Genomic DNA, 27,226 nt, shown 5'->3' on the forward strand with positions numbered 1-27,226 from the left:
CTAGCTACTAGGGTTTACAGAAGTAAGTAATTGATGCATAAATCCACTTCCGGGGCCCACTTGGTGTGTGCTTGGGCTGAGCTTGAGTGTTGCACGTGTAGAGGTCCTTCTTGGAGTTGAACGCCAGTTTTTGTGCCAATTTGGGCGTTGAACTCCACTTTGCAGCTTGTTTCTGGCGCTGGACGCCAGAATTGGGCAGAGAATTGGCATTGAACGCCAGTTTGCGTCATCTAAACTTAGGCAAAGTATGGACTATTATACATTGCTGGAAAGCCCTGGATGTCTACTTTCCAACGCAATTAGAAACGCGCCATTTTGAGTTCTGTAGCTCCATAAAATCCATTTTGAGTGCAGGGAGGTCAGAATCCAACAGCATCAGCAGTCCTTCTTCAACCTCTGAATCTGATTTTTGCTCAAGTCCCTCAATTTTAGCCAGAAAATACCTGAAATCATAGAAAAACACACAAACTCATAGTAAAGTCCAGAAATGTGAATTTAACATAAAAAATAATGAAAACATCCCTAAAAGTAACTAGATCCTACTAAAAACAATGCCAAAAAGCATATAAATTATCCGCTCATCACAACACCAAACTTAAATTGTTGCTTGTCCCCAAGCAACTGAAAATCAATTAGGATAAAAAGAAGAGAATATACTATAAATTCCAAACTATCAATGAAACATAGCTCCAATCAAATGAGCGGGACTTATAGCTTTTTACCTCTTGAATAGTTTTGGCATCTCACTTTATCCATTGAGGTTCAGAATGATTAACATCTATAGGAACTCAGAGTTCAGATAGTGTTATTGATTTTCCTAGTTCAGTATGATGATTCTTGAACACAGCTATTTTATGAGTCTTGGCCATGGCCCTAAGCACTTTGTTTTCCAGTATTACCACCGGATACATAAATGCCACAGACACATAATTGGGTGAACCTTTTCAGATTGTGACTCAGCTTTGCTAAAGTCCCCAATTAGAGGTGTCCAGGGTTCTTAAGCACACTCTTTTTTTGCTTTGGACCTTGACTTTAACCGCTCAGTCTCAAGTTTTCACTTGACACCTACACGCCACAAGCACATGGTTAGGGACAGCTTGGTTTAACCGCTTAGACCAGGATTTTATTCCTTTAGGCCCTCCTATCCACTGATGCTCAAAGCCTTGGGATCCTTTTTATTTGCCCTTGCCTTTTGGTTTTAAGGGTTATTGGCTTTTTGCTCTTGCCTCTTGGTTTTAAGAGCTTTAGCTTTTTCTGCTTGCTTTTTCTTTTTTTTCTAAATTTTTTTTCGCCTATATATTTTTTTTTCTGCAAGCTTTATGCTTTGCTGCTTTTTCTTGCTTCAAGAATCATTTTTATGATTTTTCAGATTATCAACTAACATGTCTCCTTGTCATCATTCTTTCAAGAGCCAACATATTTAACATTCTTAAACAACAACTTCAAAAGACATATGCACTGTTCAAGCATACATTCAGAAGACAAGAAGCATTGTCACCACATCAATATAATTAAGCTAAGTTCAAGGATAAATTCGAAACTCATGTACTTCTTGTTCTTTTGAATTAAAACATTTTTCATTTAAGAGAGGTGATGGATTCATAGGACATTCATAACTTTAAGACATAGTTACTAACTACTAATGATCATGTAATGAAGACACAAACATAGATAAGCACTTAACATAGAAAACGAAAAACAGAGAAAGTAAGAGCAAGGAATGAATCCACCTTAGTGATGGTGGCGTTTCCTTCTTGAGGAACCAATGATGTCCTTGAGCTCTTCTATGTCTCTTCCTTGTCTTTGTTGCTCCTCCCTCATTGCTTTTTGATCTTCTCTTATTTCATGAAGGATGATGGAGTGCTCTTGATGTTCCACCCTTAGTTGTCCCATATTGGAACTCAATTCTCCTAGGGAGGTGTTGATTTGCTCCCAATAGTTTTGTGGAGGAAAATGCATTTGAGGCATCTCCGGGATCTCATGGTGATGAGCTTCATACGCCTCTTGAGCTCCATGAATGGGCTCTCTTGCTTGCTCCATCTTTTTCTTAGTGATGGGCTTGTCCTCTTTAATGAGGATATCTCCCTCTATGTCAATCCCAGCCGAATTGAATAGGTGGCAAATGAGGTGAGGAAAGGCTAACCTTGCCATAGTGGAGGACTTGTCAGCCACCTTGTAGAGTTCTTGAGGTATAATCTCATGAACTTCCACCTCTTCTCCAATTATGATGCTATAAATCATGATGGCCCAATCCACAGTAACTTCAGATCGGTTGCTAGTGGAGATGATGGAGCATTGGATGAATTCCAACCATCCTCTAGCCACAGGCTTGAGGTCCAATCTTCTTAGTTGAACCGGCTTGCCTTTGGAGTCAATCTTCCATTGAGCTCCTTCCACACATATGTCCATAAGGACTTGGTCCAACCTTTGATCAAAGTTGACTCTCCTTGTGTAGGGGCGTGCGTTCTCTTCCATGTTTGGCAAGTTGAACGCCAACCTTACATTCTCCGAACTAAAATCTAAATATTTCCCCCGAACCATTGTAACATAGTTCTTTGGATCCGGGTTCTTACTTTGATCATGGTTCTTGGTGATCCATGCATTGGCATAGAACTCTTGAACCATTAGGATGCCGACTTGTTGGATGGGATTTGTTAGAACTTCCCAACCTCTTCTTTGAATTTCATGTCGGATCTCCGGATACTCATTTCTTTTGAGTTTGAGAGGGACCTCGGGGATCACCTTCTTCTTGGCCACAACATCATAGAAGTGGTCTTGATGGGCTTTGGAGATGAACCTTTCCATCTCCCATGACTCGGAGGTGGAAGCTTTTGTCTTCCCTTTCCCTTTTCTAGAGGATTCTCCGGTCTTAGGTGCCATCAATGGTAATGGAAAAACAAAAGCTTATGCTTTTACCACACCAAACTTAGAATTTTGCTCGCCCTCGAGCAAGAGAAGAAAGAAAAGAAGAAGAAGAAGAAGAAGAAGAAAATATGGAGAAGAGGGGGAAGGTGTGTTTCGGCCAAGAAGAGAAGAGAGGGTTGTGTTGTGTGAAAATGAGGAAGAATGGAAGGCTTTATATAGGGAAGGGAGGGGGGGTGAAGTTCGGCCATGTAGGGTGGGTTGGGTGGGAAATTGATTTTGAATTTTGAAGGTAGGTGGAGTTTATGAGGTAGGTTTATGGGGAAGAGTGGATGGATGTGAGTGGTAAGGGGGTGATGGGGAAGAGAGATTGAGGTGATTGGTGAAGGGTTTTGGGGAAGAGTGTTTATGGGATTTTGTGAAAGAGGGGTGAGAAGAAGTGAGTGGAGGTAGGTGGGGATCCTGTGGGGTCCACAGATCCTGAGGTATTCAAAGATTTACAACCTTGCACCAAATTAGGCATGTAAAATGCCCTTGCACACAACTCTGGGCGTTCAGCGCCAGGTTGGTGCCCATTTTGGGCGTTCAACGCCCATTTGTTGCCCATTTCTGGCGTTGAACGCCAGAACTATGCTTGTTCTGGGCGTTCAGCGCCAGCTCCTCTCCAGGGTGCAATTATGGCGTTCAGCGCCCAGATGATGCCCATTTTGGGCGTTCAGCGCCCAGATACTGCCCATTTTGGGTGTTCAGCGCCAGAACCATGCTCTATTCTGGCGTTGAACGCCAGGCAGATGCTTCCTCCAGGGTGTGATTTTTCTTCTGCTGTTTTTGATTCTGTTTCTAAATTTTTCGTTTATTTTGTGACTCCACATGATCATGAACCTATAAAGACATATAACTAAGAAAAATATAGTTAGATAAATAAAAATTGGGTTGCCTCCCAACAAGCGCTTCTTTAATGTCAATAGCTTGACAGTGGGCTCTCATGGAGCCTTACAGATGTGCAGAGCTTTGTTGAGACCTCCCAACACCAAACTTAGAGTTTAGATATGGGGGTTTGACACCAAACTTAGAGTTTGGTTGTGGCCTCCCAACACTGGGGGCTTTGGTTGACTCTGCTTTGAGAGAAGCTTTTTCTGCTTCCTCTCCATGGATGCAGAGAGAGATCCTTGAGTTGTAAACACAAGGTTGTCCTTATTTAATTGAAGGATCAATTCTCCTCTGTCCACATCAATCACAGCTTTTGCTGTGGCTAGGAAAGATCTTCCTAGGATGATGGATTCATCCTCTTCCTTTCCAGTATCCAGGACTATGAAATCAGCAGGGATGTAAAGGCCTTCAACCTTTACTAACACGTCCTCTACTTGTCCATAAGCCTGTTTTCTTGAATTGTCTGCCATCTCTAATGAGATTTTAGCAGCTTGCACCCCATAGATTCCCAGTTTCTCTATTACAGAGAGGGGCATGAGATTTATTCCTGAACCAAGGTCACACAGAGCCTTAAAGATCATGGTGCCTATGGTACAAGGTATTATGAACTTTCCAGGATCCTGTTTCTTCTGAGGCAATGTCAGTTGATCCAGATTACTTAGTTCATTTGTGAACAAGGGAGGTTCATCTTCCCAAGTCTCAATACCAAATAATTTGGCATTCAACTTCATGATTGCACCAAGAAACTTGGCAGCTTGCTCTTCAGTAACATCCTCATTCTCTTCAGAAGAGGAATACTCATCAGAGCTCATGAATGGCATAAGGAGGTTCAATGGAATCTCTATGGTCTCTAGATGAGTCTCAGATTCCCTAGGTTCCTCAGAGGGAAGCTCCTTATTGATCACTGGACGTCCCAGGAGGTCTTCCTCCTTGGGATTCACGTCCTTCTCCTCTCTTGTGGTTTCGGCCATGGTAATTAATTCAATGGCCTTGCACTCTCCTTTTGGATTCTCTTCTGTATTGCTTGGGAGAGTACTAGGAGGGATTTCAGAAATCCTTTTACTCCGCTGGCCCACTTGTGCTTCCAAATTTCTAATGGAAAACCTTGTTTCATTCATGAAACTTGCAGTGGCCTTGGATAGATCAGAGACTAAGTTTGCTAAATTAGAGGTACTTTGTTCAGAGTTCTCTGTCTGTTGCTGAGTGGATGATGGAAAAGGCTTGCTATTGCTAAACCTGTTTCTTCCACCATTATTAAAGCCTTGTTGAGGCCTTTGATCCTTCCATGAGAGATTTGGATGATTTCTCCATGATGGATTATAGGTGTTTCCATATGGTTCACCCATGTAATTTACCTCTGCTATTGCAGGGTTCTCAGGATCATAAGCTTCTTCTTCAGAAGATGCCTCTTGAGTACTGTTGGATGCAGCTTGCATTCCATTCAGACTCTGAGAATTCATATTGACTTGCTGAGTCAATATTTTGTTCTGAGCCAATATGGCATTCAGAGTATCAATTTCAAGAACTCCCTTCTTCATAGGCGTCCCATTATTCACAGGATTCCTTTCAGAAGTGTACATGAACTGGTTATTAGCGACCATGTCAATGAGTTTTTGAGCTTCTGTAGGCATTTTCTTTAGGTGAATGGATCCACCTGCAGAAGTATCCAATGACATCTTTGATAGCTCAGATAAACCATCATAGAATATATCCAGGATGGTCCATTCTGAAAGCATGTCAGAAGGACACTTTTTGGTCAGCTGCTTGTATCTTTCCCAAGCTTCATAGAGGGATTCACCTTCTTTCTGTCTGAAGGTTTGAACATCCGCTCTAAGCTTGCTCAGCTTTTGAGGAGGAAAGAACTTGGCTAAGAAAGCCGTGACCAGCTTATCCCAAGAGTTCAGGCTGTCTTTAGGTTGAGAGTCCAACCATATTCTAGCTCTGTCTCTTACAGCAAAAGGGAAAAGCATGAGCCTGTAGACTTCAGGATTTACTCCATTAGTCTTAACAGTATCACAGATCTACAAGAATTCAGTTAAGAACTGAAAAGGATCTTCAGATAGAAGTCTATGAAACTTGCAGTTCTGCTGCATCAGAGAAATTAGCTGAGGTTTCAGCTCAAAGTTGTTTGCTCCAAGCAATGATAGGGATGGAGATGCTTCTTCCATATAGATTGGAATTAGGTGCAGTAAAGTCACCAAGCATTCTCCTTGCATTATTGTTGTTGGGTTCGGCTGCCATCTCCTTTACTTGTTCGAAATTTTCAATAAGGTTGTCTCTGGTTTGTTGTAATTTAGCTTCTCTTAGTTTCCTCTTCAGAGTCCTTTCAGGTTCTGGATCAGCTTCAACAAGAATGCCTTTTTCTTTGTCCCTGCTCATAAGAAAGAGAAGAGAAAAAGAAAAGAAGAGGAATCCTCTATGTCACAGTAAAGAGGTTCCTTATTGTTAGTAGAAGAAGAGAAGAAGAAAAAATTCGAACACAGATAGAAGAGGGGGTTCGAATTTGGTGAGTGATGTGAGGAAGAGATGTTAGTAGATAAATAAATAAATAAAAGGAGATGAGAAAGAAAGAATTTCGAAAATAATTTTTGAAAAAGAGTTAGTAATTTTCGAAAATGGTTTTTGAAAAATGTTAGTAATTTTCGAAAATTAAGATTTAAAATTTGAAATAATTAGTTAATTAAAAAGAAATTTTGAAAAAGAGGGAGATATTTTCGAAAATTAGAGAGAGAGAGAGTTAGTTAGGTAGTTTTGAAAAAGATAAGAAACAAACAAAAAGTTAGTTAGTTAGTTGAAACAAATTTGAAAATCAATTTTGAAAAGATAAGAAGATAAGAAGTTAGAAAAGATATTTTGCAATCACTTTTTTGAAAAAGGTAAGATAAGAAGATATTTTTGAAAAGATATGATAGAAATTAGTTTTTTGAAAAAGATTTGATTTTTAAAATCTCAATTAATGACTTGATTCACAAGAAATCACAAGATATGATTCTAGAACTTAAAGTTTGAATCTTTCTTAACAAGTAAGTAACAAACTTGAAAATTTTGAATCAAAACATTAATTGATGATGTTATTTTCGAAAATATGATGTAAAATTAAGAAAAAGATTTTTGAAAAATATTTTTGAAATTTTCGAAAATAACTAAAAAAAATTGAAAAAAAAGATTTGATTTTTGAAAAAGATAAGATTTTTTTTTTAAAATTGAAAATTTGATTTGACTCATAAAAACAACTAGATTTTAAAATTTTTTGAAAAAGTCAAATCTAATTTTAGAAATTTTAAGAGAGAAAAAGGGAAAGATATTTTTTTTTATTTTTAAATTTTTATGATGAGAGAGAAAAACAAGAAAAATGATGCAATGCATGAAAGTTATGGATCAAAACAATGAATGCATGCAAGAATGCTATGAATGTCAAGATGAACACCAAAAACACTATGAAGATCATGATGAACATCAAGAACACATTTTTGAAAAATTTTTAATGCAAAGAAAACATGCAAGACACCAAACTTAGAATTCTTTAATGCTTAGACATAAAGAATTCAGGAATGTATATGAAAAACAAGAAAAGACACAAAACATGCAAATGCAAAGATCAAATAAGAAGACTTACCAAGAACAACTTGAAGATCATGAAGAACACTATGAATGCATGAATCTTTTCGAAAAATGCAAGATGAACATGCCATTGACACCAAACTTATAACATGACTCAAGACTCAAACAAGAAATACAAAAAATATTTTTGATTTTTTATGATTTTCTAATTTTTTTTGTATTTTTTTTCAAAAATTATTTGAAAAACAAAAATAAGGATTCCAAAATTTTTAATATGAATTCTAGGAATCTAGCATTCTTAGTCTAAAGCTCCAATCAAAGGGCCAGGCATGACTTAATAGCCAGCCAAGCTTTAGTATGTATCCAGACATGACACGCCTAACATGCCCTACAGTCAGCCAGGCTTCAACATGCTTCATGAAACACTAGAATTCATTCTTAAAAATTCTGAAGAAAAATATATATTTTTTTTTGAAAACATTTTTATTTAAAAATTTTTTTTTTCGAAAACAAAGGAAAAATTTTTGAAAGGTTTTTGAAAAATTTTTTTTTGAAAATAAAACAAAAAGAAAATTACCTAATCTGAGCAACAAGATGAACCGTCAGTTGTTCAAACTCGAACAATCCCCGGCAACGGCGCCAAAAACTTGGTGCGCAGAAATTGTGATTACACTTTGATTATGTAAAATTCATTGCTCTTTCTTTCCCTGGTAATGGCGCCAAAAACATGATGCCAATACCATGGTTCACAACTTCGCACAACTAACCAGCAAGTGCACTGGGTTGTCCAAGTAATACCTTACGTGAGTAAGGGTCGAATCCCACGGAGATTGTTGGTATGAAGCAAGCTATGGTCACCTTGTAAATCTCAGTCAGGCAGATATAAAATAGTAATGGGATTTTCGAAAATAATACTAAAATAAGGATAGAAATACTTATGTAATTCATTGGGTAGAATTTCAGATAAGCGTGTAGAGATGCTTTCGTTCCTCTGAACCTCTGCTTTCCTGCTATCTTCATCCAATCAATCTTACTCATTTCTATGGCTAGCTTTATGTAAGGATGTCACCGGTGCCAATGGCTACTTTCGATCTCTCTCGGGAAAATGATCCAAATGTTCTGTCACAGCACGGCTAATCGTCTGGAGGCATCACCTTTGTCGTTGGTTGCATCCTATTCCTCCCTGTGAAAATGGTCCGATGCGCTGTCACTGCATGGCTAATCATCTGGAGGTTCTCGATCATACTGGAATAGGATTTACTATCCTTTTGCGTCTGTCACTACGCCCAACACTCGCGAGTTTGAAGCTCGTCACAGTCATTCAATCCCAGAATCCTACTCGGAATACCACGGACAAGGTTTAAACTTTCCGGATTCTCATGAATGCCGCCATCAATCTAGCTTATACCACGAAGATCCCAATATCTCGGACTCGGTCCCCTGTATTAGTAATCTAAGAGATACTCGTTCAATCGAAGGTAGAACGGGAGTGGTTGTCAGGCACGCGTTCATAGGGAATAATGATGATTGTCACGTTCATCACATTCAGGTTGAAGTGCGAATGAATATCTTAGAAGTGGAATAAGTTGAATTGAATAGAAAATAGTAGTACTTTGCATTAATTCTTGAGGAACAGCAGAGCTCCACACCTTAATCTATGGAGTGTAGAGACTCTACCGTTGAAAATACATAAGTGAAGGTCCAGGCATGGCTGAGAGGCCAGCCCTCAAAACGTGATCAATAGTCTCCTAAGATGAACAATGGATTAAAACTGAGACCAAAGATGTCTAATACAATAGTAAAAAGTCCTATTTATAATAAACTAGCTACTAGGGTTTACAGAAGTAAGTAATTGATGCATAAATCTACTTCCGGAGCCCACTTGGTGTGTGCTTAGGCTGAGCTTGAGTGTTGCATGTGTAGAGGTCCTTCTTGGAGTTGAACGCCAGTTTTTGTGCCAGTTTGGGCGTTGAACTCCACTTTGCAGCTTGTTTCTGGCGCTGGACGCCCGAATTGGGCAGAGAACTGGCGTTGAACGCCAGTTTGCATCGTCTAAACTTAGGCAAAGTATGGACTATTATACATTGCTGGAAAGCCCTGGATGTCTATTTTCCAACGCAATTAGAAGCGCGCCATTTTGAATTCTGTAGCTCCAGAAAATTCATTTTCAGTGCAGGGAGGTCAGAATCCAACAGCATCAGCAGTCCTTCTTCAACCTTTGAATCTAATTTTTGCTCAAGTCCCTCAATTTCAGCCAGAAAATACCTGAAATCATAGAAAAATACACAAACTCATAGTAAAGTCCAGAAATGTGAATTTAACCTAAAAACTAATGAAAACATCCCTAAAAGTAACTAGATCATACTAAAAACATACTAAAAACAATGCCAAAAAGCGTATAAATTATCCGCTTATCAATGCTTATTCCTAGCGCAGGTCATGAGCTCATGCATGGGTTGTCTACCCGCAACCTGACATTACTCAGAGTGAACCCCGAATATGGTTTCTTTAATTACTGTGTCAGTTAGGCACATTGGTATCATCATGCGCGAACCCATGTCAGTTAGGATACCTTGACATCACGATTACCCGTGTCAGTTAGGCCACATCATAATAACATTTCAATGTACATCATAGTAAGAAACGGTGCTATCAGTTAGGCGAACATTCCCGCATTAGCAACCTTAGGCTAGCCGTTAGGCGGGCACTTTCGCATTAACAATTTGGCACAAAGGCCATTCAACATACAATTTTCAAGCATCTATCTTATTCATTCTTTGTCATTCATGGTTTCTCATTTTCTTTCTTTTCATTATACCTCCACATCACTAATTACATACACACACCTCCGCATCACTGCATTATTAAACATACCTTCGCATCACCGCTTAACTACACATACCTCCGCATCACCACTTAACTACACATACCTCCGCATCACCAATTAACTTGAAACCTTTTTTGGTTGTTATAGTACTACTGATTTTAGAAAGCAAGACTTGGCATTGAGGTAACTCAGTCACAATTAAAACTTGCACCATTCCCCTTAAAATTCTATTATGGTTTTCTAAGAAAATGCAGAAAAACATCAGGGAGCAGTGAGTTTGATAAATCCATTAAAAATCCAACTTTCACCCATTTCCTTTCAAAATTTATGACCTCAAACAAGACTCTACTAGATTTCTGATAAATCAAATTTCAGATTATTACCATGTCATATGAAAAAATTATAAGGTTAAAAACACAGCCCTGTCTTTTAGAATTCTGTTTTCAAAATCCAGTGAGCTACCGATACTTTTTTCAACATATCTATTTGGTTAAGTAGGGTATTGACATGAAATTTAAACTAAAGATTGTGGACACACAAAGCTTGAAATGGCCGTTAGTTTCAGCTCAAAGACTCACTAAAATTGAAAATTAAATGGGTTGGAAATTGGTGCTTTTGCAGTAAAGAAATAGAATTTTCTACAGAAACCATCAATGTTCAAAAATTCATTTCTCCCAGACCACTCATCAATAATTTCTGAAATTTTTTTGAGACGTTCAAAACACATTAAAGTATTATGAAAAAATAGTTTCATTCAAAATTATGACCTGGACTGCTCCCAGAAATCTATTCTTTCTACTGTTAATTATGCAGAAATTTTGCCTTAAACGTTTTCAACAACCTTACATACCAAAATACTCGTTTAAACCTATAATCCTTCCAAAATCACACGTTTAACCTCTTTTTAGTCATTTGAAGTTATCTTCACTGCCAACACAGCCCAGGTACCCAGAATCAATATTTTACACAATTTTAAGTACTTAAATATAAGCAAACCTTTACTTTTCTGCATTATGTCAAACATAATTTTCCATATACACTCATAATCATTCAAACATATTATAAATCTTTAATCATCATCAGTCAAGCATATAATAAATCATTAATCCTTAGCAGCAACCACAACCACAATTCAAACTCAACTCATAAAACTCAATTTATATAACAAGCAACACCAAATTTACCAACATTCACAACCAACAATTCAATCATAGTCACAGCCAAAATATAAACTCAATAATAGTATAATTATTAACTTATTTGTAACTATCTACTATACTTTTAGGCATTCTTAATCGAAAATCCTTAATTTTAAACTAAAATCCCCTACCTCAATGACGCGTTTAGGAGAAATCAGACGCGAAATTGTTGTGATAGCTGCTTAGCCAGCAAGAACAGCAGCTCCAACATTCATTGGCATTGACAGCAGTAGCAACAGTCCCGTTGTTGGTTTTCGTTAACGGCTCCCACCGTAGAAAACCCTAACAATCGAAAGATCAGAAACCAGGGAAAAGAATGGCCGTGCTTATGGCAGCAACACTAACTCGATTAGTTTCGGTAGTTAGGGCATGTCTTGGTTTGTCTTCAACAGTACTAGCGACGGTAACCCTAGCGACGGTGATGGTGGTGCGCGACAGCGGTAACAGCAGCGGCGCTACCTCTTTCTCTGGCCGCCGCATTCTCCTTCTTTCTTGCGTCTTCACTCTCTCGTGCGCTACTCATTATCTCCTCCTCTTCTCTGCGATGGCAAAAATCCCTTCGGCTCCATGGACGACGGCGATGCGCGGCGTTCACAGCGAGGCAGCTCCGTCGTGGTCCCTCTCTCTCTTTCCCTCGCGTTGCTCTCGCTCTTTCTCTCACGTTTGATTTCCCCTCTCAGCTCTCTCGATCTCTATCTCTCGTTTCTTTCCATATGATTTCTTTCTTCGTTGAGGTGTGGGTGTGGGTAAGGGAAGGGGTTAGGTCAGGGTTAAGGTAAGGCTGAGAAGGAGATTAGTGTCTGTATACGTGTGTGAAAGTGAAGGATGAGACATTATACGTGTTAAACAATAAGGGTATGTGTAAAAATAAGAAACTTAGTAATGAAAATATATACTAGTAGTATAAGAATTTTACAAAATTTTAAGATTAAAATAATTTAAAAATATAATTATGATACCAAATATTATTTTAGGAACATATAAAAATATATCTATCAACTTACCAATAAAATCAAACATTTATTTTAAATTTAAAACTACAATAATCAAATTAATCATCTCTTTCTTTCTTTTTTTCAAATTATAAATCATTTTTAATTAAATAATCTAATTTACAATTTAGAGATAAATACTCAATATTCAATTATTTATATAATTTTATAAATTCTAATGGATTTTAAACTCAAGATATCATAAAATTTAATTTAATTACATTTAAGAAAATAATTTTTTTAAATAAAATTATCAACAATTATAATAAATTATAACTAACTCATTATTTAATTTTTCAAAAACTCAGGTGGTTATATACAAAATACAATCCTGTTTCTCCAAAATAAAACATATAAGAGAAAATATATCATAACATGTTCAAAAGTAGAGAAAATGCTACATAAGCCAAAATAAAGTTAAAAGATAAGTCTTCTTCGCTTTCGCCTACAGAATCCTACACACTTAGCGAGGTGCATCATGCCTTGTATCCGAAAAACAGAAAATTCATGACGGGTCAGAACACAAAGGTTTGCAGTAGGGTAATTGGTGCGCGGAATTACACTTCGCACAACTGAACCAGCAAGTGCACTGGGTCGTCCAAGTAATACCTGAGTGAGTCAGGGTCGATCCCACGAGGATTGTTATTTGAAGCAAGCTATGGTTATCTTGTAGATCTTAGTCAGGCGGATAGAAAAGTTGGCTGATCGTTTAAAACACATAAAAGTAAAATATAGATAACGTTACTCAATTGAAAGTGAATGCAATGATAAGAAGATGGCTAAGGCTTCAGAAATGCTTTATTCTTCTGGATCAATTCGATTTTACTGTCTCCTTCAACTGTGAATGACTTCTTCTATGGCAGGCTGTATATGATCAATGCCTTTCTTGAGAGGTTGCCGATTCTCTTCTAGAGCTGAACACCAGGGTTAGTGCACATCCAGTCTGATTGAGGGTAAAGCTCCTTGGTGCACGAAATTGTGATCTCTAGGCTCGAACAAATCCTGGTAATGGCTCTAAAGCTTGGTGCTCTGATCTTAATTCATAATTGTCACAACTTCGATACAACTAACCAGCAAGTGCACTGGGTCGTCCAAGTAATACCTTACGTGAGTAAGGGTCGAATCCCACGGAGATTGTTGGTATGAAGCAAGCTATGGTCACCTTGTAAATCTCAGTCAGGCAGATATAAAGTGATAATGGTGTTTTCGAATATTATATAATAAAAGAGGGATAGAGATACTTATGTAATTCATTGGTAGGAATTTCAGATAAGCGAATGGAGATGCTTTCGTTCCTCTGAACCTCTGCTTTCCTGCTATCTTCATCCAATCAGTCTTACTCCTTTCCATGGCTGGCTTTATGCAAGGGCATCACCGTTGTCAGTGGCTACATCCCCTCCTCTCAGTGAATAATATGCTCACGCACCCTGTCACGGCACGGCTATTCATCTGTCGGTTCTCGATCATGCTGGAATAGGATTCACCCTCCTTTTGCGTCTGTCACTAACGCCCAGCACTCGCGAGTTTGAAGCTCGTCACAGTCATTCAATCATTGAATACTACTCAGAATACCACAGACAAGGTTTAGACTTTCCGGATTCTCTTGAATGTCGCCATCATTCTAGCTTACGCCATGAAGATTCTGGTTAGGAGATCTAAGAGATACTCATTCTAGCTTAATTCATGTAGAACGGAAGTGCTTGTCAGGCACGTGTTCATAGGGGAAATGGTGATGAGCGTCACACATAATCATCACCTTCATCACGTTCTTGGGTGCGAATGGATATCTTAGAAGCGAAATAAGAAGAATTGAATAGAAAACAGTAGTACTTTCATTAATCTTTGAGGAACAGCAGAGCTCCACACCTTAATCTATGGAGTGTAGAAACTCTACCGTTGAAAATACATAAGTGAAAGGTCCAGGCATGGCCGAGATGGCCAGCCCCCTAAACGAGATCAATAGTCTCCTAAGATGAACAATGGAATAAAACTGAGACCAAAGATGTCAAATACAATAGTAAGAGGTCCTATTTATAATCAACTAGTCACTAGGGTTTACATGAGTAAGTAATTAATGCATAAATCCACTTCCGGGGCCCACTTGGTGTGTGCTTGGGCTGGGATTTAAGTGTTGCACGTGCAGAGGTCATTTGTGGAGTTGAACACCAGTTTCTGTGCCAGTTTGGGCGTTCAACTCTGGTTTTGGATCCTTTTCTGGCGCTGGACGCCAGATTTGGGCAGAAGGCTGGCGTTGAACGCCAGTTTACGTCGTCAATTCTTGGCCAAAGTATGGACTATTATATATTGCTGGAAAGCCCTGGATGTCTACTTTCCAACGAAATTGGAAGCGCGCCATTTCGAGTTCTGTAGCTCCAGAAAATTAACTTTGAGTGCAGGGAGGTCAGAATCCAACAGCATCAGCAGTCCTTCTTCAACCTCTGAATCTGATTTTTGCTCAAGTCCCTCAATTTCAGCCAAAAAATACCTGAAATCACAGAAAAGCACACAAACTCATAGTAAAGTCCAAAAATGTGAATTTAACATAAAAACTAATGAAAACATCCCTAAAAGTAACTAGATCCTACTAAAAACATACTAAAAACAATGTCAAAAAGCGTATAAATTATCCGCTCATCACAACACCAAACTTAAATTGTTGCTTGTCCCCAAGCAACTGAAAATCAAATAGGATAAAAAGAAGAGAATATACTATAAATTCCAAACTATCAATGAAACAGAGCTTCAATCATATGAGCGGGACTTATAGCTTTTTGCCTCTTGAATAGTTTTGGCATCTCACTTTATCCATTGAGGTTCAGAATGATTGGCATCTATAGGAACTTCAGATTTCAAATAGTGTTATTGACTCTCCTAGTTTAGTGTGATGATTCTTGAACACAGCTTCTTTATGAGTCTTGGCCGTGGCCCTAAGCACTTTGTTTTCCAGTATTACCACCAGATACATAAATGCCACAGACACATAATTGGGTGAACCTTTTCAGATTGTGACTCAGCTTTGCTAAAGTCCCCAATTAGAGGTGTCCAGGGTTCTTAAGCACACTCTTTGTTTTTGCTTTGGACCTTGACTTTAACCGCTCAGTCTCAAGTTTTCACTTGACACCTACACGCCACAAGCACGTGATTAGGGACAGCTTGGTTTAGCCGCTTAGACCAGGATTTTATTCCTTTTAGGCCCTCCTATCCACTGATGCTCAAAGCCTTGGGATCCTTTTTATTTGCCCTTGCCTTTTGGTTTTAAGGGTTATTGGCTTTTTGTTCTTGCCTCTTGGTTTTAAGAGCTTTTGGCTTTTTCTGCTTGCTTTTTTTTTTTCTTTTTCTTTCAATTTTTTTTTTCGCCTATTTTTTTTTTCTGCAAGCTTTGTTCTTTGCTGCTTTTTCTTGCTTCAAGAATCATTTTTATGATTTTTCAGATTATCAAATAACATGTCTCCTAGTCATCATTCTTTCAAGAGCCAACATATTTAACATTCTTAAACAACAACTTCAAAAGACATATGCACTGTTCAAGCATACATTTAGAAAACAAGAAGCATTGTCACCACATCAATATAATTAAGCTAAGTTCAAGGATAAATTCGAAACTCCTGTACTTCTTGTTCTTTTGAGTTAAAAAATTTTTCATTTAAGAGAGGTGATGGATTCATAGGACATTCATAACTTTAAGACATAGTTACTAACTACTAATGATCATGTGATGAAGACACAAACATAGATAAGCACATAACATAGAAAACGAAAAACAGAGAAAGTAAGAGCAAGGAATGAATCCACCTTAGTGATGGTGGCGTTTCCTTCTTGAGGAACCAATGATGTCCTTGAGCTCTTCTATGTCTCTTCCTTGTCTTTGTTGCTCCTCCTTCATTGCTTTTAGATCTTCTCTGATTTCATGAAAGATGATGGAGTGCTCTTGATGTTCCACCCTTAGTTGCTTCCAATAATTGTGTGGAAGAAAATGTATCCCCTGAGGTATCTCAGGGATCTCTTGATTTGCAGTCAAATGTTCTACCACTGAGCTATAGACCCTTGATGGAAGCTTTTGTCTTCCCTTTCCTCTTTCTAGAGGTTTCTCTGGCCTTAGGTGCCATCAATGGTTATGGAAAAAACAAAAAAGCTATGCTTTTACCACACCAAACTTAGAATGTTGCTCGCCCTCGAGCAAAAGAAGAAAGAATAGAAGAAGAAGAGGATATGGAGGAGATGGATGGCTGTGTGTATTCGGCCATATGGGTGGGATTGGGTGGGGAAGAGATGTTGAATTTTTGAAGGTAAGTGGGTATATGGGTGTGAGTGGTAAATGGAAGACAGAAGGGATGAGTGTTTATTGGGAATAGAGGATGATTGAGAAGAGAGAAGAGAGTGAGTGAAGGTAGGTGGGGATCCTGTGGGGTCCACAGATCTTGGGGTGTCAAGGCATTTACATCCCTGCACCAATTTAGGCATGCAAAATGCCCTTGCACACAACTCTGGGCGTTCAGCGCCAGGTTGGTGCCCATTTTGGGCGTTCAACGCCCCTTTGCTGCCATTTCTGGCGTTGAACGCCAGAACCATGCTTGTTCTGGGCGTTCAGCGCCAGGATGCTCCCATTCTGGGCGTTCAGCGCCAGAACTATGCTCTGTTCTGACGTTTGAACGCCAGATAGATGCTCCTCCAGGGTGTGATTTTTCTTCTGCTGTTTTTGATTCCGTTTTTGATTTTTTTGTTTATTTTGTGACTCCACATGATCATGAACCTAAGAAAACATGAAAAACAATAAAAATAAGAATTAGATAAACATTGGGTTGCCTCCCAACAAGCGCTTCTTTAATGTCAATAGCTTGACAGAGGGCTCTCATGGAGCCTCACAGATGTGCAGAGCTTTGTTGAGACTCTCCAACACCAAACTTAGAGTTTGGATATGGGAGTTCAACATCAAACTTAGAGTTTGGTTGTGGCCTCCCAACACCAAACTTAGAGTTTGACTGTGGGAGCTCTGGTTGACTCTGCTTGGAGAGAAGCTTTTCCTGCTTCCTCTCCATGGTTGCAGAGGGAGATCCTTGAGTTTTAAACACAAGGGAGTTTTCATTCCATTGAAGGACTATTTCACCTCTGTCAACATCAATCACAGCTCTTGCTGTGGCCAGGAAAGGTCTTCCTAGGATGATGGATTCATCCTCTTCCTTTCCAGTATCCAGGACTATGAAATCAGCAGGGATGTAAAGGCCCTCAACCTTTACTAATACATCTTCTACTTGTCCATAAGCCTGTTTTCTTGAGCTGTCTGCCATCTCCAGTGAGATTTTAGCAGCTTGCACCCCATATATTCCCAGTTTCTCTATTACAGAGAGGGGCATGAGGTTTATCCCTGAACCAAGGTCACACAGAGCCTTAAAGATCATGGTGCCTATGGTGCAGGGTATTATGAACTTTCCAGGATCATGTCTCTTCTGAGGCAATGTCAGTTGATCCAGATCACTTAGTTCATTGATGAACAAGGGAGGTTCAACTTTCCAAGTATCAATGCCAAATAATTTGGCATTCAGCTTCATGATTGCACCAAGAAACTTGGCAGTTTGCTCTTCAGTAACATCCTCATTCTCTTCAGAAGAGGGATACTCATCAGAGCTCATGAAGGGTATAAGGAGGTTCAATGGAATCTCTATGGTCTCTAGATGAGCCTCAGAGTCCTTTGGTTCCTCAGAGGGAAGCTCCTTATCGGTCACTGGACATCCCAGGAGGTCTTCCTCCTTGGGATTCACGTCCTCTCCTCTCCTCACAGGTTCGGCCATGGCGCTTATGTCAATGGCCTTGCACTCTCCTTTTGGGTTCTCTTCTGTATTGCTTGGGAGAGTACTAGGAGGGATTTCAGTGATCCTTTTACTCAGCTGGCCCACTTGTGCTTCTAGATTTCTAATGGAAGACCTTGTTTCATTCATGAAACTTACAGTAGCCTTAGATAGATCAGAGACTAGATTTGCTAAATTAGAAGCATTTTGTTCAGAGTTCTCTGTCTGTTGCTGAGTTGATGATGGAAAAGGCTTGCTATTGCTAAACCTGTTTCTTCCACCATTATTAAAGCCTTGTTGGGTCTTTTGATCCTTCCATGAGAAATTTGGATGATTTCTCCATGTTGAGTTATAGGTGTTTCCATAAGGTTCACCTAAGTAATTTACCTCTGCTATTGCAGGGTTCTCAGGATCATAGGCTTCTTCTTCAGAAGATGCCTCTTGAGTACTGTTGGATGCAGCTTGCATTCCATGCAGACTCTGAGAGATCATATTGACTTGCTGAGTCAATATTTTATTCTGAGCTAATATGGCATTCAGAGTATCAACCTCAAGAACTCCCTTCTTCATAGGCGTCCCATTATTCACAGGATTCCTTTCAGAAGTGTACATGAACTGGTTATTAGCAACCATGTTAATGAGTTCTTGAGCTTCTGCAGGCGTTTTCTTTAGGTGAATGGATCCACCTGCAGAAGTGTCCAGTGACATCTTTGATAGCTCAGATAAACCATCATAGAATATATCCAGGATGGTCCATTCTGAAAGCATGTCAGAAGGACACTTTTTGGTCAACTGTTTGTATCTTTCTCAAGCTTCATAGAGAGATTCACCTTCTTTTTGTCTGAAGGTTTGAACATCAGCTCTAAGCTTGCTCAGCTTTTGAGGAGGAAAGTACTTGGCTAAGAAAGCCGTGACCAGCTTATCCCAAGAGTTCAGGCTGTCTTTGGGTTGAGAATCCAACCATAATCTAGCTCTGTCTCTTACAGCAAAAGGGAAAAGCATAAGCCTGTAGACTTCAGGATCTACTCCATTAGTCTTAACAGTATCACATATCTGCAAGAATTCAGTTAAGAACTGAAAAGGATCTTCAGATGGAAGTCCATGAAACTTGCAGTTCTGCTGCATTAGAGAAACTAATTGAGGTTTAAGCTCAAAATTGTTTGCTCCAATGGCAGGAATGGAGATGCTTCTTCCATGTAAATTGGAATTAGGTGCAGTAAAGTCACCAAGCATTCTCCTTGCATTGTTGTTGGGTTCGGCTGCCATCTCCTTTACTTGTTCGAAATTTTCAATCAAGTTGTCTCTGGATTGTTGTAATTTAGCTTCTCTTAATTTTCTCTTCAGAGTCCTTTCAGGTTCTGGATCAGCTTCAACAAGAATGCCTTTTTCTCTGTCCCTGCTCATAAGAAAGAGGAGAGAAAAAGAAAAGAAGAGGAATCCTCTATGTCACAGTAAAGAGGATCCTTATTGTTAGTAGAAGAAAAGAAGAAGAAATTCGAACACAGATAGAAGAGGGGGTTCGAATTTGGTGATGATGTGAGGAAGAGATGTTAGTTAATGAATGAATAAATAGAATAAGATGAGAGAGAAGGAGGGAATTTTCGAAAATTAATTTTGAAAAGGAGTTAGTGATTTTTGAAAAATGGTTTTTGAAAAATGTTAGAAATTTTCGAAAAATTTTTAAAATTTAAAAATAAAAATAATTAGTTAATAAAAAGGAAATTTTTGAAAAAGAGGGGAGATATTTTCGAAAATTAGAGAGAGAGAGAGAGTTAGTTAGGTAGTTTTGAAAAAGTTAAGAAACAAACAAAAAGTTAGTTAGTTAGTTGAAACAAATTTTGAAAAGATAGGAAGTTAGGAGGTTAGGAAAGATATTTTGAAAAGATATTTTTGAAAAAGATAAGATGAGAAGATATTTTTGAAAAGATATGATAAAATTAGTTTTGAAAAAGATTTGATTTTTAAAATCACAATTAATGACTTGATTCATAAGAAATCACAAGATATGATTCTAGAACTTAAAGTTTGAATCTTTCTTAACAAGCAAGTAACAAACTTCAAATTTTTGAATCAAAACATTAATTGATTATGTTATTTTCGAAAATTTGGTATAAAAATAAGAAAAAGATTTTTGAAAAATATTTTTGGAATTTTCGAAAATAACTAAGAATTTTGAAAAAGATTTGATTTTTGAAAAAGATTTTGAAAAAGATAAGATTTTCAAATTGAAAATTTGATTTGACTCATGAGAAACAATTTGATTTTAAAAATTTTTGAAAAAGTCAATCCAAATTTTCGAATTTGATGAGAGAAAAAGGAAAAGATATTTTTTTGATTTTTGAATTTTTATGATGAGAAAGAAAAACACAAAAAAAATTCAATGCATGAAATTTTTAGATTAAAACATGTGAAGCATGCAAGAATGCTATGAATGTCAAGATGAACACCAAGAACACTTTGAATGTCATGATGAACATCAAGAACATATTTTTGAAAAATTTTTAATGCAAAGAAAACATGCAAGACACCAAACTTAGAATTCTTTAATGCTTAGACACTAAGAATTCAAGAATGCATATGATAAACATGAAAAGACACAAAACAAAAAATCATCAAGATCAAACAAGAAGACTTACCAAGAACAACTTGAAGATCATGAAGAACACCATGAATGCATGAAATTTTCGAAAAATGCTAGATGCATATGCAAGTGACACCAAACTTATGATATGACTCGAGACTCAAACAAGAAATAGAAAAATATTTTTGATTTTTATGATTTTCTAAATTTTTTTTGGATTTTTTTCGAAAATTATATGAAAAAAGAAAAAAAATAAGGATTCCAAAATTTTTAATATGAATTCCAGGAATCTTGCATTCTTAGTCTAAAGCTTCAGTCCAGGAATTAGACATGGCTCACTAGCCAGCCAAGCTTTCAAAGAAAGCTCCAGTCCAAAACACTAGACATGGCCAATGGCCAGCCAAGCTTCAGCATTTAACATCAGAGTATATTGATCTTGATAGCAAATTGCTGCTCATCATTTACCAAGTATGTAACTTACCTCTGATGGTTTGGAAGCCTCAGTCCAAAAGAATTTAGACATGGCTTTACAGCCAGCCAGGCTTCACATGCTTCATGAAACACTAGAATTCATCCTTAAAAATCTTGAATAAAATTTTTGAAAACATTTTTATTATTATTTTTTTCGAAAACTAAAGAAAAATTTTTGAAAGCTTTTTGAAAAATTTTTGAAAACAAAACAAAAAGAAAATTACCTAATCTGAGCAACAAGATGAACCGTCAGTTGTCCAAACTCAAACAATCCCCGGCAATGGCGCCAAAAACTTGATGCACGAAATTGTGATCTCCAGGCTTGAACAAATCCTGGTAATGGCTCCAAAGCTTGGTGCTCTGATCTTAATTCATAATTGTCACAACTTCGATACAACTAACCAGCAAGTGCACTGGGTCGTCCAAGTAATACCTTACGTGAGTAAGGGTCGAATCCCACGGAAATTGTTGGTATGAAGCAAGCTATGGTCACTTTGTAAATCTCAGTCAGGCAGATATAAAGTGATAATGGTGTTTTCGAATATTATATAATAAAAGAGGGATAGAGATACTTATGTAATTCATTGGTAGGAATTTCAGATAAGCGAATGGAGATGCTTTCGTTCCTCTGAACCTCTGCTTTCCTGCTATCTTCATCCAATCAGTCTTACTCCTTTCCATGGCTGGCTTTATGCAAGGGCATCACCGTTGTCAGTGGCTACATCCCCTCCTCTCAGTGAATAATATGCTCACGCACCCTGTCACGGCACGGCTATTCATCTGTCGGTTCTCGATCATGCTGGAATAGGATTCACCCTCCTTTTGCGTCTGTCACTAACGCCCAGCACTCGCGAGTTTGAAGCTCGTCACAGTCATTCAATCATTGAATCCTACTCAGAATACCACAGACAAGGTTTAGACTTTCCGGATTCTCTTGAATGCCGCCATCATTCTAGCTTACGCCATGAAGATTCTGGTTAGGAGATCTAAGAGATACTCATTCTAGCTTAATTCATGTAGAACGGAAGTGCTTGTCAGGCACGTGTTCATAGGGGAGATGGTGATGAGCGTCACACATAATCATCACCTTCATCACGTTCTTGGGTGCGAATGGATATCTTAGAAGCGAAATAAGAAGAATTGAATAGAAAACAGTAGTACTTTCATTAATCTTTGAGGAACAGCAGAGCTCCACACCTTAATCTATGGAGTGTAGAAACTCTACCGTTGAAAATACATAAGTGAAAGGTCCAGGCATGGCCGAGATGGCCAGCCCCCTAAACGAGATCAATAGTCTCCTAAGATGAACAATGGAATAAAACTGAGACCAAAGATGTCAAATACAATAGTAAGAGGTCCTATTTATAATCAACTAGTCACTAGGGTTTACATGAGTAAGTAATTAATGCATAAATCCACTTCCGGGGCCCACTTGGTGTGTGCTTGGGCTGGGCTTTAAGTGTTGCACGTGCAGAGGTCATTTGTGGAGTTGAACACCAGTTTCTGTGCCAGTTTGGGCGTTCAACTCTGGTTTTGGATCCTTTTCTGGCGCTGGACGCCAGATTTGGGCAGAAGGCTGGCGTTGAACGCCAGTTTACGTCGTCAATTCTTGGCCAAAGTATGGACTATTATATATTGCTGGAAAGCCCTGGATGTCTACTTTCCAACCCAATTGGAAGCGCGCCATTTCGAGTTCTGTAGCTCCAGAAAATCCACTTTGAGTGCAGGGAGGTCAGAATCCAACAGCATCAGCAGTCCTTCTTCAACCTCTGAATCTGATTTTTGCTCAAGTCCCTCAATTTCAGCCAAAAAATACCTGAAATCACAGAAAAGCACACAAACTCATAGTAAAGTCCAAAAATGTGAATTTAACATAAAAACTAATGAAAACATCCCTAAAAGTAACTAGATCCTACTAAAAACATACTAAAAACAATGTCAAAAAGCGTATAAATTATCCGCTCATCACTCCTGCAGTCCATTCCCCTTAGTGATCCTACTCAAAATGCCACAGACAAGGTCGAATCTTTCGGATCAGAGAATGCTGCGCCTTTGGTTCTAGCGTCTGCCACAAAGACTCTAATCTCCCCATACCTTGGCTGAACTGGTGTCTCGGGAAGTCCCCGTGGATTAGTCGTCTAAGAGATGTATAATCAAGCTAGTGGTTCATCATTATCCGATGAAAGACTCACTCTGAACCCATGTAGAATGAGATAACCTTGTGCCAGTTCAACGCATTCATAATGATGAAGAACGAAGATACATCTCAGAATAGAGAATCAAATACGGATTGAAGATAGAACAGTAATACTTTGATTAATCCGTAAAACTCAGCAGAGTTCCTCCCCTCAACCTAGGAGGTTTAGAGACTCATACTGATAGAAAAACAATGAAACGTGTAAAGTGTTCAGAAAAGAGATCCGATACTTGAAAAGTATAAAAGTTTTCAAATAAATACTAGACTAATGACTAAGGATTACATAAGAAGGGTAAAACAGTCTTTTAGTGCGAAAATCCACTTTTGGAGCCTACTTGGTGAGTGTTTGGGCTGAGAAAAAGAGTAAGCCACGTGCTAGGAGGGCTCTAGGGCATTGAACGCTGGCTAGGGGCACCTTCTTGGGCGTTGGATGCCAGAATAGGGCAGATGGCTGGCATTGACCGCCAGTTTTGGACGTTCAATTCTGAAGAAAAGTATAAACTATTATACATTGCTGGAAAGCCCTAGATGTGAGCTTTCCAAAGCCGTTGATAACGCTTCATTTGGATTTCTGTAGCTCCAGAAGAGTGCAAGGAGGTCAGATTCTGACAGCATCTGCAGTGCTTTCTCTGCCTCTGAATCAAACTTTTGCTCTAGCTCCTCAATTTCAGCCAGAAAATACCTGAAATTGTATAAAAACATACAAACTCAAAGTAGAATCCAAAAATGTGAATTTTGTACTAAAACCTATGAAAACTTAATAAAACTTAAACAAAACATGCTAAATACTATATGAAAATGATGCCAAAAGCGTATAAAATATCCGCTCATCACAACACCAAACTTAAACTGTTGCTTGTCCCCAAGCAACTAAAAACAAAGTAGGATAAAAAGAAGAGTAAGATACAATAAATATAAAAGTTTTCAATGAAGCTCAGTTTCAATTAGATGAGCGGGACTTAGTAGCTTTTTGCTTCTAAATAGTTTTGGCATCTCACTATCCATTGAAACTCAAAAGTGTTGGCATTTTTAGGAACTTAGAATTCAGATGATACTATTGACTCTCCTAGTTTAGTTCTTTTTTATTCTTGAATACAGCTTTTAGAGTTTTGGTCGTGGCGCTAAGCACTTTGTTTTCCAATATTACCACCGGATACATAAATGCCATAGACACTTAACTGGGTGAACCCTTTCGAATGGTAATTCAGCTTTGCTAGAATCCCTAGCTAGAGGTGTCCAGAGTTCTTAAGCACACTCTTTGGATCTTTGGATCCTTGCTCTTGCCTTTTAGTTTAAAGAGCTACTGACTTTTTGCTCTTGCCTTTTGGTTTAAAGAGTTATTGGCTTTTTCTGCTTTTTATCCCTTTTTTTCGCATGCATATATATATTTATTTTTTATTTTATTGCAACATGCTTTTTCCTTTTTCATTTTGCTAATTTTTCTTACTTCAAGAATCAATTTTTGGGATTTTTCAGATTACCAATAATACTTCTCCTTTTTCATCATTCTTTTAAGAGCCAACATTCTTAATTCCAATTTCAAATATGCACTGTTTATTCATACATTTAGAAAACAAAAGCAATACCACCACATTAAAATAATTGACTATTCTTATTATAGAACTCGAAATTTATGTATCTCTCAATTCTTTTCAAATAAAATTTTCTTTTAAGTAAGGTGAGAGATATATGGAACATTTTATAACTTTAAGACATAGATAAAAATGATCATGCAATAAGAACAAGAGAACAACCAATAAAACATAATAGAAAACCGAAAAATAACATAAGAAAAAGGGGAATAAGAGAACAAATCCACCTTAGTGATGGCGGCTACTCCTCCTCCTTGAGGATCTAATGTAGTGCTTGATTTCTTCAATGTCATGCCCTTGTCTCTGTTGTTCTTCCCTCATAGCCCTTTGATCTTCTCTTATTTCATTGAAGATGGTGGAATGCTCTTGATGCTCTAACCTCAATTGCTCCATATTAGTGTTCAATTCTCCAAGAGAATTATGCAATTGGTCCCAATAGCCTTGAGGAGAAAATTGTACCCCTTGAGGTATCCCAGGAATTTCTTGCTGAGGCAGTTGCATAGGCTCATGTGTATGCTCTCTAGTTTGCTCCATCCTCTTCTTAGTGATGAGCTTGTCCTCCTCAATGAAGATGTCTCCTTCTATGACAATTCCAGCTGAATTGCATAGGTGACATATGAGGTGAAGGAAAGCTAACCTTACTTTGGTGGAAGGCTTTTCAGCTATCTTGTACAATTCTTGAGGTATCACCTCGTGTACTTCCATCTCACTCCCAATCATGATAGAATGGATCATGATGGCTCGGTCTATGGTCACTTCTGACCGATTGTTAGTAGCGATGATAGAGCATTGGATGAATTCCAACCATCCTCTAGCTACAGACTTGAGATCAAGCCTTCTTAGTTGAGTAGGCTTGCCTTGGGAATCCCTTTTTCCACTGTGCTCCTTCCACACAGATGTCTGAGAGCACTTGATCTATTCTTTGATCAAAGTTGACTCTTCTAGTGTAAGGATGTGGATCTCCTTGCATCAAAGGCAAGTTGAACGCCAACCTCACACTTTCCGGACTAAAGTCCAAGATTCTCCCTCGGACCATGGTGCTCCAATTCTTGGGATTTGGGTTCACACTAATGTCATGGTTTTTCGTGACCCATGCATTAGCATAGAACTCTTGCACCATTAAGATCCCAACCTCTTGGATCGGATTAGTTAGGACTTCCCAACCTCTTCTCCAGATCTCTCTTCGGATTTCTGAATACTCATTCTTCTTAAGCCTAAAAGGGACCTCAGGGATCACCTTCTTCTCTGCCACTACTTCATAGAAGTGGTCTTGGTGGACTTTGGTGATGAATCTTTCCATCTCCCAAGATTCAGAGGTCGTGACTACAGCCTTTCCTTTCCTCTTTCTAGAGGGTTCTCCAACCTTGGGTGCCATAAATGGTAATGGAAAGTAAAAAGCAACACTTTTCCCACACCAAACTTAAAAGCTTTGCTCATCCTCGAGAAAAATAAATTAAAGAGAAGAATGGAGTAGAAGAAGAAGAAGATAGATGGAGATGGAGGGAGAGAATCTCCAGATCACGCGCACGCGTGAGCCATGCGTGCGCGTCGATGCTCGCTGTTTATCTCCTTAGTTTCTTGTGTTCCTTCCATTTTTGCAAGCTTCCTCTCCATCCTCTAAGACATTCCTGTCCTGTAAAGCCTGAAACACTAAACACACGGATCACGGCATCGAATGGTATAAAAGGGAATTAAAATACACAAATTAAAGGCTTAGGAAGCAAGTTTTCACTCATAGAACAAAACTAGGAAAGAATTGTAAAATCATGCAAATAGTATGATTAAGTGTGTAAAGACTTGATAAAAGCCACTCAAATTAGCACAAGATAAACCATAAAATAGTGGTTTATCAGGTTTATAGGGAAGAGTGTATGGAGAAGTGTGAAAAAAGAAGAGGGAAGAAGTGGGGTAGGTAAAGATGCTGTAGGACCCACTGATCCTGAGAGGCTAGGGAATTCAGAATCCCTGCCCTCTTCATGGGCATTGAACGCCAAGCACTAGGCTCTTGGCTAGCATTCAATGCCAGCTATGCTGCCAATTGGGGCGTTGAACGCCCAGACTATGCCCATGCCTGGCGTTCAACGCCAGCAAGTCTGCCAATTTGGATGTTGAATGCCCAACCAGTGCTCCCTGGCTGGCGTTCAACGCCAGCAAGACACTTTATCTAGAGTGTTCTGTTTTCATTGATGAACCTTTCTGTTTTTGTTCTGACTGCTGCACATGATCATGAA

At 38.5% G+C, this 27,226-nt stretch overlaps 1 non-coding gene across 1 annotated transcript; it reads left to right on the forward strand.

The window, feature by feature from the left end:
* Positions 1–5,522: 5,522 nt before the first annotated feature.
* On the forward strand, positions 5,523–5,630 carry LOC112746309 (small nucleolar RNA R71). The gene has a single exon (XR_003174200.1). It is a non-coding gene; the product is annotated as a small nucleolar RNA R71 (small nucleolar RNA).
* The last annotated feature ends 21,596 nt before the right edge of the window (positions 5,631–27,226 follow it).

The sequence above is a fragment of the Arachis hypogaea genome, chromosome 14, assembly GCF_003086295.3.
Source record: "Arachis hypogaea cultivar Tifrunner chromosome 14, arahy.Tifrunner.gnm2.J5K5, whole genome shotgun sequence".
Classification (NCBI taxonomy): Eukaryota; Viridiplantae; Streptophyta; class Magnoliopsida; order Fabales; family Fabaceae; genus Arachis; species Arachis hypogaea.